General features: G+C 35.9%; 1 protein-coding gene across 1 annotated transcript in view; it reads left to right on the top strand.

The window, feature by feature from the left end:
- The first annotated feature begins 8,159 nt into the window (after window positions 1–8,159).
- Window positions 8,160–12,778, top strand: part of LOC145687797 (uncharacterized) — a 236,539-nt gene continuing 231,920 nt past the window's right edge. The window contains exon 1 of the mRNA XM_081761225.1: window positions 8,160–8,358. The gene's annotated coding sequence lies outside the window, so the exon portion shown is untranslated. The remainder of the gene's footprint in view (window positions 8,359–12,778) is intronic.

Below are 12,778 nucleotides of genomic sequence, written 5' to 3'. Positions count from 1 at the left end.
TATTATTATTATTATTATTATTATTATTATTAAATAAATGGAACTGTCTTCAAATGAACATACACTCGTAGGAATATTTTTTGACAATTGAAACGGATTTCTTATATATGTTAAAGTGACTATAATACTTTTGTTTATCTTTCATGACTGTCTCTACAACGTGGAATTATTCGTTAAAAAACGGGAGCAAAAAAAAAGTAGTGAGCTGGTACGATCATTCAATTTTCGAAAACTTGCATTTGTGCTAGTTTTACGACGCATGCAGTGTACTATAAAATTATGTTTTTTTTTTGTTTTTTTTTTTTTGTTTTTAATCTCACCACCATCATAGGTATTCTGCCATTATTGGCAGGTCACTTAGCAGAACTGAGAAGCTTCCATACACCATGTCTTCCTCTAATCTCTTCGTCTTTACCTACAATTTTTCTGTTGCTACTGTCCATCAGCTGTAGGGGGCTCAGTAGCTCAGTGGTAGAGTTTTCACCTCCGGTGCTTGGGGTCCCTGGTTCGCTCGTGCCATGTGTACCTTGTGGTGGACAAACACCGTGCTCGTGGGTTTTCCCTGAGTTCGCCCGTTTGCTCCCATTTTCTTCATTCCGCCATTTCATTCATTTATCATCGTCACTGTCTCCTTTAGCCTCACCGGCATAAACTTGGGAGGTAAAACTTAAAGATTTCATTTCACTTCATTTCCGTCAGCTGTAGTGTAGCCTCATTTGCTCCCTCTATATTTCCTATTTGCATAACCTTCAGCATGTCCATCAATTATAATCTGCTTCGCCCCTTGTATCTTTCCTATTTGCATACTGTGTAGTGTCTTCCTCATGATCGTTTCTTCTTTGTCACTACCCTAATCAGTTTATCTTATTAGTTTCATTAACATCTAAAATTGCTGTTTTTCCCAGAACATTTTAACACTCTCTCATTCGTTTTCCGCTCGACCTATCTATTTTCCATTCTTACTCACACTCACATTTCGAAAGCTTCAAGTAATTTACTATTTTTTGCGTAATGTTCATGTTTCTGTCAAATATAGTACAATACTCCACACGAAGCATTTTATTAGTATGATTCTCAATTCTTTATTCAAGGTCCCACAAAATAGACTATTCTTTCTTCTAAATGCTTACTTTGCCATTCCTAATATTGCTTTTATTTCACGTTCCCTTTTCATATCGTCAGTAATAATACTACCCGGGTATCCAAAACTAGTCACCGTTGCATTTTCTCCCCTTTTATTTTTATATTTGACACTGACCACTTCGTTCCAATCATCATGACTTTTGCATTTCTAATATTTATTTTCATCCTATGTTCTTCACACCTCTTCCTCAAATTTTCTAACATCTGATTGATTTTATTTTCAGATTCTGCTGCAAGCACCGTATCATCTGCAAGCCATTTATACATCTAATCATTATACCTCCTACCGATGTACCGTCTTGATTATGTAGGCAACTTTCACTGTCTCATATATATATATATATATATATATATATATATATATATATATATATATATATATATATATATATATATATATATATATATATACAGGGTGTCTCAGATAAAACGTCCAGTGCTTATAAATCCAAAACGGCTGACAATAAAGAGATGAAACAAAAACTGAGATAGGAAAATGGCATAGGGCACATCACATGGTGTTGGTGTCGTGACCCCCAGGGCCCTCCTTCAAGGGGACCTAGGGGCCAACTTCAAATTTTCAAGTAGGAACATGTATTGAATCATACCTCATTCAATAGTACTTGAAAAACGAAACAACTTTTGTAGGGAACAATTTCCGATTTGGGCCACCGTTTTTAAATGGCCGCAAAAAGTGGGTCATATATCAGATAAAACGTGTAGTGCTTATACATCCGAAATGGCTGAGAATAAAAAGATGAAACAAAAACTGAGATAGGAAAATGGCATAGGGCACATCACATGGTGTTGTTGTGGAGACCTCCAAGGCCCTTTTTCAAGGGGGCCCAGGGGCCAACTTCAAATTTTCAAATAGGAACACGTATTTAATCATACCTCATTCAATAGTACTTGAAAAACGAAACAACTTTTGTAGGAAACAATTTTCGATTTGGGTCACCGTTTTCATAATGGCTGCAAAAAGTGGGTCCTGTATCAGATAAAACGTCCAGTGCTTATAGGTCTAAATCAGAAACGGCTGAGGATAGAGAGATGAAACAAAAACTGAGATAGAAACGATGATAACGCATATCAAGTGGTGTTGTTGTGGTGACCCTCAAGAAACTCCGTGAAGGGGGCCCAGGTGCCAACTTCAAACTGATACAGGACTTTTTGCGGCCATTTTGAAAACGGTGGCCCAAATCGAAAATTGTTTCCTACAAAAGTTGTTTCGTATTTCAAGGACTATTGAATGAGGTATGATTCAATACATGTTCCCATTTGAAAATTTGAAGTTGGCCCCTGGGCCCCTTGAAGGAGGGCCCTGTGGGTCACCACGACAAGAGCGTGTGATGCGCCCTATGACATTTTCCTATCTCACTTTTTGTTTCATCTTTTTATTCTCAGCCATTTCGGATTTATAAGAACTTTACGTTTTATCTGATATAGGACCCACTTTTTGCGGCCATTTAAAAACGGTGGCCCAAATCGAAAATTGTTTCTTACAAAAGTTGTTTCGGTTTTCAAGTACTATTGAATGAGGCATGATTCAATACATGTTCATATTTGAAAATTTGAAGTTGGCCCCTGGGCCCCCTTGAAGGAGGGCCCTGGGGGTCACCACAACAACACCATGTGATGCGCCCTATGACATTTTCCTATCTCACTTTTTGTTTCATCTTTTTATTCTCAGCCGTTTCGGATTTATAAGCACTGGACGATTTATCTGAAACACCCTGTATATATATATATATATATATATTAAATAATGTTGGCGAGAGACATCATCACTGTCGAACTCCTCTTGATTTTGGACTCTCTTCTGTCATTTTCTTCCCTATTCTAATACCTACATGTTGGTTCATAAGACATTTTATGAATCTTCGATCTTTCCATTCCAACTCAAACTTCTTTAGAACTCCCACAAGAATTTCCGATTCAAGCTGTAAAAACATTTTATTGATATACAAATACAACATGCATTTCTTTCAGATTCTTACAGAGGTCTTTCAGAAGGTCTGTAAACCCTTCAGTGACTATCCTTAATAATCAAATTGCATTTTTTGTGTCCTTACCTCTCCTGAACCTGAACCAAACTATTCATCCTTATCTTTTTCTTTTTTTTTCATTTGTTTTTCCATGCAACCTTTTGTTTAATATTCGAAGCAAAATTGTTGTTGCATGAGATATGAGACTAACATTTCATTATTCTCACATCTCTCTCTGAGTTAGATTTCTTAGTCATTAGTATCATGATTGTATTCAAGAAGTCCTTTTTCCACTCTTCTGTTTCGTACATTTCATTGCAGAGTAAGAGTCGGAACAATTCTTTCTTGTTCTTATCTTGATATTCTTAATGAAACCGATTAATATATTCTCTATCACGGTTGATTTCCATACCTAATCTCGCATATAGCTTTCTCAAACTCATCCCAAAGAATACTAAACCGTTTATCATCCCCGTGCACTTCATTTTCTGCTTCAACATCTAAATCACATGGTCTATCTCTACTCTCATATAAGTCTTCAACATATTATTACCATCTCTCTAAGAATTCTTTTCTCTCGTTGACTACCTTTGCATTCTTATGTTCCACCGCCATCGTAATACCCCCTTGTTTCCTCCGAGCTTCCATACATTTCACCTCCTTGTATATATATATATATATATATATATATATATATATATATATATATATATATATATATATATATATCACCATATTTCCTAATTGTTTATATTTTTATATATCATCATATTTTATTTTTAAGCCTCTTTTCTTCATTTGTTTCCCTTTGTAACTCGTTGGGAATAATTATATATTCTTCTTGTAGAAGTATGCCCTCTTCGGTATCATCCTGTTTCAACGCGCTCCTTTCCCTCACTTTCTGCAACATATGTTCTGCAAATCATGGTTTCTTAGCCGTTTTGTGTTCACGTTCACATTAATCGACTACTTCTTCTGCAGCCTGCTGTTTGCAAATTTGAATATGTTCCCACCGTCTGTTACTTCCTGCACCTTTCTTTTCCTAGTTTGAGTATTTTTCTTCTGATTTTGAAACGAAAATAAACATATTTATTATTTCCTCGTTTTTCAACATTTCAATATTTTAAATAATATTGTCTACTTTCCTTCTGCTTACATTTTTCAGTTGAATATCCACTTTGGCCACCACAAGGTTGTATATCCACTTTGGCCGTCTGCAGATGACTTCAATGTATATATTCTACCCTTGTGCTGATTGAACGAAATTTTCCAAATTACTAGTGAATTCTGTCCTCAAAATTTGACCAATCCATCTGCCCCTTTTATTTATTTATTTATTTATTTATTTATTGGCCTGAGACATATTTCCCGACGCTACACAGAGAAAAATCCGTTCTCCGGACAGCGGTACATTGTACAAATATACGGTATCCTCTTGCTTACTATAGAAATCAGTACGGAGCATACGTTATCCGGATGCTACATAGACACTGCTCTTAGATGTTACATCATGCCGTTGCATGATGTCTGACATCTAACAGTTTTCCGTATATCATATGCATACACTTATGTTACCTTCGTCAGCTATATGTTATATATGTCCATTTTTATGTCATTTTTTTTCTCAGTGTACCTTCCTATTTTTCTTCCACAGCCGCATTGAAATCTCTCATTACAATTACGCATGCACCCCTCTTCTCCCTGTCTATAATTTCTTCTAAATACGTGTTTTCTCATAAATTTTCTATACTTCTTCAGTTGTATGCGAAGTCGTCGGTACGTATGTCTGTAAAAATACAAGACCCTTCTTTATTCCCCTTTATGTCTTTACATCGTAAGTCTATCATCAACAAATTTTAATTTGACTACGTTTTCTTTTAAGCGATTACCAATAATTATTCCTACATCATTACGACACCCTTTCCATTACCGGAGTAGTTATTCTATATTTTTCGCTTTCCAATTCCCCACTACCTTACCATCTACCTTCACAAACTCCTACCAAAGGTGTTTTAACTTCCCTCCCTGCAACGTGGTAAGTACGTTCCATGTCCCTGTCTTAAACATTTTGTTCTTGTTTGTGCTCCTCGCCCCACTGTTATTCTGTTGTCCAAAAATCCTTCTCAAGGCAGCCCCCTCCCAGAGATCAGAACGGGGTTGTTTCTCATCCGGAACTATATTTTGTCTTGCGAAAAATATGTTCTATTTCTGCTGTCAGCAAACAAGAGAAAAATGGAGTGGTAGTTTCCTATTGGCTTCCACCTCGCAATATCCCAGCCTTTTAAAATATCTTAGACCACACCTGGGACTAATGTCAAGGCTGTCGTACCAATCACTATGATTGGCGTCAACTTAACTACTGGAGAACTGCTGCATTTTCCTACAACATTCTTCGTGTGGCTACTCCATTTAGATCAATTTATAAGGGGGTGACCTTTGTGACAGTGAACTACTGCCGACATAGCTCTAAATTTCACTGTAGCACGTAATCCTCTTCACCCTACACATAAGTGTTTTCATAAATGTCTTAGTGTTTATCGGGAAGAGTTGTTTAACTTGTCTTTGATAAATAATAAACACTACATTTTATATTATACAATATTTTATGTAAACACACTATTTTGTTACTGGATACTATTATTGTGGGGAACTGGTCAAACTGTGCAACTACGGCGAACTTAAATAGGAACCAATATGAACATTAATGGGTGAACAAATAACATTTTTTTTTGGAAAAAAATGAAAAAAAAATCAGAATTACTGTATGTATTCTAAAATGGGTTCATTTGACCATTTGTTTAGTATGCATTATAACCTTATATTCTACTTTTATTAATTTAAAAGTATTTCGACACCTTTAGCCCTTAAGAGATCTTGGGTTTTTGGGCTATTTTTTTAGACTTTCAGTCAAGCAGCTACTGCATCGTCACTATTTATCCTAGGATCATGGTTCATACCTCAATCTCTTCAGAATGGAGCTGGCTTTCAAATGATACCACACGCATACTCATACCATATACCAGGAGCGGGAAAAATGATATCAAATGGCAAATTTTGGAGGGAAATTTTTTCTCGCAATTCGGGCCCCTCTGGAGCAACCCTGCGTGAACGTAGCCATCCAAAAAAATCTGATAAATAATACTTGGTATATTGAATATGTGTGCCAAATTTCAAGTTTCAATCTTGAATACCAAGGGCGGGAGAAATTTTATCAGGAATTCCCACCATGCCCGAAATTACCGTAAAACACCATGATCTCAGGTAAAAAAAATCCTGAGACATTTCTAATTACCCTAGGGTCATGTTTTGCCCATCATTCTCTTCAAAATAGAACTGCCTTTCAGGCGGTATGACTCGCGTGTCTCCATCGTGTATCTAAGGCGGGAAAATGATGAAAAACGGGATTTTTTGGGTCTAAATATCCTTTTTTCAACTTTTAGCCCCCCTGGACTCCTCTGTTTTAACGCAGAGATCTAAAAAAAATCTGGTAAGTACTATTCGGTCGGCTGAATGTTTATGCAAAATTCCAGTTTTCTAGGTGCAAAAGTAAGCCAGCCAAAAAAATATACCGACAATGTTCCATATTCCCATATACAGACGGAAATTTTTAAACATTCCCTGAGACATCCCTAATCACCCTAGGGTCATGTTTCGCCCATCATTACCTTCAGAATACAACTCCTTTCAGGCGGTACCATTCACTTGTCCCCATCGTGTATCTAAGGCGGGAAAATCCTGTAGAAAGGGATTTTTTGGTAAACATTTCCCTATTCAACGTTTAGACTCTCTGTATCCCCCTGTTTTAACGCAGAAATCTGAAAAAAAAATCTGGTAAATACTACTCGGTGGACTGAATGTTTGTGCACAATTTCAATCTTCTAGGTAAAAAAATAAGCCCGCAAAAAAATAATACCGAAAATGTCCAAAATTCCCCTATACAGAAGTATATTTTGATAAAAATTCCCTGACACTTCCCTAATTACCCTAAGGCCATGTGTCGCACATCATTCTCTTCAGAATAGAACTGCCTTTCAGGCGGTACCATTCACTTGTCTTCATCATGTATCTAAGGCGTGAAAATGAGGAAAAACGGGATTTTGGGGTAAAAATATCCCTTTTTTCAACTTTTTGAACCTCTGGATCCCCCTCCTCTGTTTTAACGCAGAAATCTGAAAAAAAATCTGGTAAATACTACTCGGTGGACTGCAGGTTTGTGCAACATTTCAATCTTCTACGTGCAAAAATAAGCCCGCCAAAAATACTTTACCTAAACCCCACCAAAAATATTACACGAAAATACAAATTTTAGACTTATGACGTCATCACCTCCTATGTCTCGACGCAGGAAAGTTTGAAACAATGTAATGTCTTCTACAATGCCTCTGGACTTGAAAAAAAAAAGAAAAAAAAAGGACCAAAAAGCTCAAATAGAAGAGGAATAACGCAATGTACCATGAAAAAAACATATGGTACAAATTTTACCAAAAGTTCCCCAAAGGGTTAGCGTACATTTGTTTTGATAAGACTAGATAAAAATGCATTTTTGTATAGAGTTAAGATATTTCCCTCTCTCTCACTTATTCTTTTATTATTTTAAAGCTTTGGATTGTGCACATTTAGAAGAAACTTGTTTTGCTTTATGAAATGTAGATTTTGTCTCTAATTCATTGAAGTTACAATTGAAAAGATGGATGAAGGTTAACATTTCCATGGAACAATAAGATGCGAATACTAAAATAAGATATCGAAGTAGAGCAAACAGTCGGTAATTTGAATATTCGCCGTAAAATATGTCGTTGTATTTTGCCATTTCCAATGTACAACATATATTGCAGATACAACTTTGAAAAAAAAAAAAAAAACGTAATGGCGTGATACTGTATTACGCAATCACGTAATCACGTATTATCCAGCGATATGATTTGACGTGCATACATTCTTTTGTTATGATGTCATGTCCGCACAAGAATGTTCTAGAAGCTTCTAGAAGCGTCCGCTGACGTCACTGGACGCCCAGAAGTATAGCAATTGCAAGCGTCGGTGGCTTAACAGTTTGAAAGAGCTCTTCATGTGGGTGTCGAAGAACACATAGTGTCATCGGCGTGAAGGATTGCTGGTTGTTTTCGAGAAGCACTGCATTTTTTTGTAATATCCGTTAGTGTGAAAATAAGTTATTGCATTTCACACTGATTATATCCTGAAGAACTTACGTTTACTTCTCTGAGTCCAGGTAAGCTCATATGCTCCAATGCATTGAACGGTGTTTTAGGATTTGGGTGTTGTAAACAACTTTTTTTCAATGCCTTCATTTAATTGTGTTTCCTCAGGAGATATATTATAATTTAAGGCCATATGCTGTCGTTTGAAATCAAATATTACAACACATTAAATGTGGCCAAATAATAACACATAATTATTGTATTATTCACATTGCTGAGTACTACGCCATCTTGTTACTTTTTGTCCAATGATGTATTAATAAGGATTAATATTGAACTGAACATTTTTTTTTTTTTTTTACATTATAGCATACATTGGAGTTTAAATCAAGAAAACAATCAGTAAAATTACAGCATTAAAATCTCGCTCATTTTCAAGAAGAAGATAAAAAATGAAACAATAATTATTCCTTAAACTAGTCAGTGAACTAAAAGAAAAATGGTGAACGTATGCTCCACAGCAAGTAATTATATTGGTTAATTTTACTATTAGAAACATACATTTGGAGAACTATTAAAACACAGTTACATATATTCCTGTTAAGCGTATAATTATGCATATTTAGAATACATATATCACCGAAAGTGTAATAATAATAATCCGTAATGTTAATTCTGCCAAGCCCCCCCCCCCCATCACCTCTTTGACAGTGAGTTGCTGCACTTTTAGACATAAACGGTATCCGGAGTGTTATCTTACTGACATCAAAAGCTATGGACCGGACACTACTATCGACCGTTCTCGATTATTTGTACACAACAACCCTTCCCCCACTCCTCACCTATCATACAGATGATGAAGAGTTTGGATTTAAACAGCATCGAAAATTTCATTGTTCACCTCAGTGACCCCGAAAACTATGGATTAAATTCTAATGTCGGTTGTTTTCGATTGCTTTTATATGACACTCCATCAACCTTTCTGTCTCCTTGCCGAAAATATAATAAAAATCTAAGAACGGAGTTCACTCATGCACTAAAGAGCATCAAAATCGGTGCAGCAGTCTAGGAAAAGTTAGACGTCAAACGTCGTTATATTCATTTCCAGTCTTCCAAACTACCCTATGCATAAGTGCCGAAAGTCTTTCAGAACGGCTTTGTCCGTCCATTTGTCTGCCGACATGTATCAGAGCAGAACAGTAAGACATATAGAGATGCAGTCTTTTGCAATCGATTCAGTGTTCCAAGAATAGGTTCCATTTCCTCCTTTAAAACCGATAGCCCTTAAAATTAGCCACTTCCGGTTGTAATGTTTATCACCATAGAATAAAATGGTAGCACATAACATGTTTCGTAGCTCAGTGGTAGAGTGTTCACCTCTGATAGATGAGAACCATGGCTCGATCCCAGTTCGCGATAAGCGAACTTTGTTGTGGGCAAACACAATGTGCGTGTGTTTTCTCGAGGTTATCCCCTTTCCCCGCATTATTCATTCCAGCATTTATTTTATTTTTCATCATCACGGTCTCTTTTTAGCCCACCCAGCATAACCGCGGGAAGTAAAACTTAAATATTTCATTACAAGACTTGTACTTTTGGTTTCAAACACTTCAACGCCTCAAGGCAAGGCACCATGACTATCTCAAACGCTCTACAAAAAACATGAATAATTGAAATTTACTACCACTTTCGGTATAAATGTTGATTTTCATAAAACAAAAACCGTCGTAGATATCGAGACGCTTTTTAAAATTGATTTAGCTTTCCAAGAATGGGTTCCGCCTTCTTCATTAACCCTCTATATAAAAAAAAAACGGAAATGGTTAAAGTTTCCAGATCCGTTTTCATTGCTTATCTCCATAGAATGTAAACGGTAATAGACAGCAGGAAGTGGTTTCTTGCAAGCTATTTAGTGTCTCTATACAACATATCATAACTATCCAAAATACTCTTCTAAAACTGAAGGTGCGGGTTCGATTCCTGGCGGGGGCACCCGGTCGAAAAAAGTGTAAAAAGCTTTTTCGGGCCAGCCATCCTTAATTAGGTTTTCTTGGGTTTTCCTCATTCACACCAAGTAAATGCAGGGATGGTATCTAACATATAGATCAAAGGTCGCTTCCTTTCTTTCCTTTCCCTGGATAGTGTGCTTGCCAAGGGACGTCATCCCTCATACATAATGGGCTAAAGTGGCCATATATGCCGAAAACCCAGAAATCAAATCCTAAATACCTAAAAACTGAAAGTGGTTCAAATGTACTCTTACTTCTGAATTCGACAGTTATTTCCATAGATCGGAAACGAAAAATGCTATCAAGATGTGAAATTTTGCAATCGATCCAACGTCCCAAGAATAACTTTCATTTTCACCCTTAGCCTGCTATTCAAACCAAATGTGATAGAAATTAGCGATTTTTTAATTTCCATCATTATTGTCATAGAACAAAAACAGTAAGGGATAGCGAGAGATAGCTTCGTGAATAGATTCAACATCCGATGAACAGGTTCTATCTTTGATCTTATTTTTTCTATATGGAAATGTCTAGGTTTTATCCAATTTCAATTATCAATGAGGCTTTATATTATTATTATTAATATTAATTATTATTATTGATAATGATTATTATTATTATTATTATTATTATTATTATTAATAATAATAATAATAATAATAATAATAATAATAATAATAATAATAATAATAATAATAATAATAATAATAAAAATAATATCACTTCAAATAGCATTTTCTCCTTTTATTATAAATTTTACATATTACACATTACATTATTTGACCAATTTTCCGGCTGGTTTCTCTCTTAAAGTTATACGCATACCACACTGTTAAAAATACATAAATCTGAGAAACTGCTTCTTACCTGTGCACCAATAATATCCTTTCTTAGAAACAAGACTTTGAAACTCTCATTAATGAGAAATGAGGAAAAGTAGATGAGGTTGTATAAAGAGAAACGACAAATAAAATATACTGTTACTTTCCGTATGAATGAGAATTGTCAAATCTCATATCTAAGAAAGTATTGTCTCGGTGCACATATAAACGGTTTCTCAAACTTAAGAAATTATTTTTAACAACGCAGATTTCAATTTTTCACGACAACCGGAAGTACTTGTGATTTTATGTCAGTGAGTCATTCTGTTCATGTAACTTTATATCGTAAGATTGAAGTATTTACTGGTAATCTATTTATTTAAAAATAAATAAATAAATGTGCTAGTCCAACCAACTGTCACGGTTTTAGACATAAAAGTTTTGAAAATTGGATTATCAAGTAAAATATATTGTTACCTGAACCGTTTACAGCATTGCAATATTTGGTTACTTGTGATAGGTTTGCATGATATTGATTTTATTATTATTATTATTATTATTATTATTATTATTATTATTATTATTATTATTATTATTATTATTATTATTGCATCGTGACGGGGGCGCTTTGGCACATTGGTACAACGTTTCTCTCTCGTGCGTGGGATCTCCGCTTCGTTCCCAGGCCAGGTGAGTTTGTGGTGGACAACATCATCTCCGTGGGTTTTCTCGGGGTACTCCAGTTTCCACCCACTTTCTCATTCCATCAGTTGTTCTATCATCACTGACTTGTTTTAATCATTGTCTCCCTTATAAGCTAGAGGCCAATTCTGATATTGCATACGTTGTTAACGCCTCCTGTTAAAAGCAGATAACCTACGTAGCATGATTATGCAACGCCTTGGGATGTGTTACAGGTAGGCTATCACATTGGACACTTCATCTGAAGCCTAGTATTAATTGTGACCTTAATATTAATTCTTTAATGGCGCAACAATTTCGGGAAAAAAGTAATAGACTCTAATATAAATGGCTGTTACTCTTTTCATAATGATGTAAGCTTATTGTTTATATACCATTTTTTTCACCGCAAAACAAGTTATTGGATAATATCATTTCTAAGGGTAACGAAGAAAGTTATGTTGCTTTTTCACGCAACACCTTATTACATCGATATGTCACCTAAGACGTACCTCGAAGAGCAAAAATAATCCCATCAGCATTGACGACCTTCTGGCAACATTCCTCTACGGTGACTGGCTAATCAATGAAACAGGTAATAATCGGACGGTGCAATGTCCGGGGAGTATGGCGGATACAACAGTGTTTCCTATCCTAGGCGTAAGATAGTGTCCCGGTTGATCGTAGCCTCGTGGGGTTAGCGTTTTTCTGTAACACGTGGATTCCTTTGCGATTCAGAAGTTCTGGGTCCAAAGTTTTGAGTTTTTTTTCTTGAACCCGAATCAACTGCTGATAGTAGATAGTTGTATTGATGCTCTGACCAGCTGGTAGCAGTTCCCGATGCACGATTCAACGAGCAGTACACCAAAAACGCAGGAATAACTTTTTCTAGTGCAGTGCTGGTTTCGGCTGTTTTAGAGTCGGTTCATAGGATGCTAACCAATGATGACGGCGCCGTGGATCTTCCTACAGGACCCAGT

Source organism: Thermobia domestica, chromosome 6 (genome assembly GCF_964235325.1).
Source record: "Thermobia domestica chromosome 6, izTheDome1.hap1.1, whole genome shotgun sequence".
NCBI lineage: Eukaryota > Metazoa > Arthropoda > Insecta > Zygentoma > Lepismatidae > Thermobia > Thermobia domestica.
This window is presented reverse-complemented; position numbering and strand designations above follow the sequence as displayed.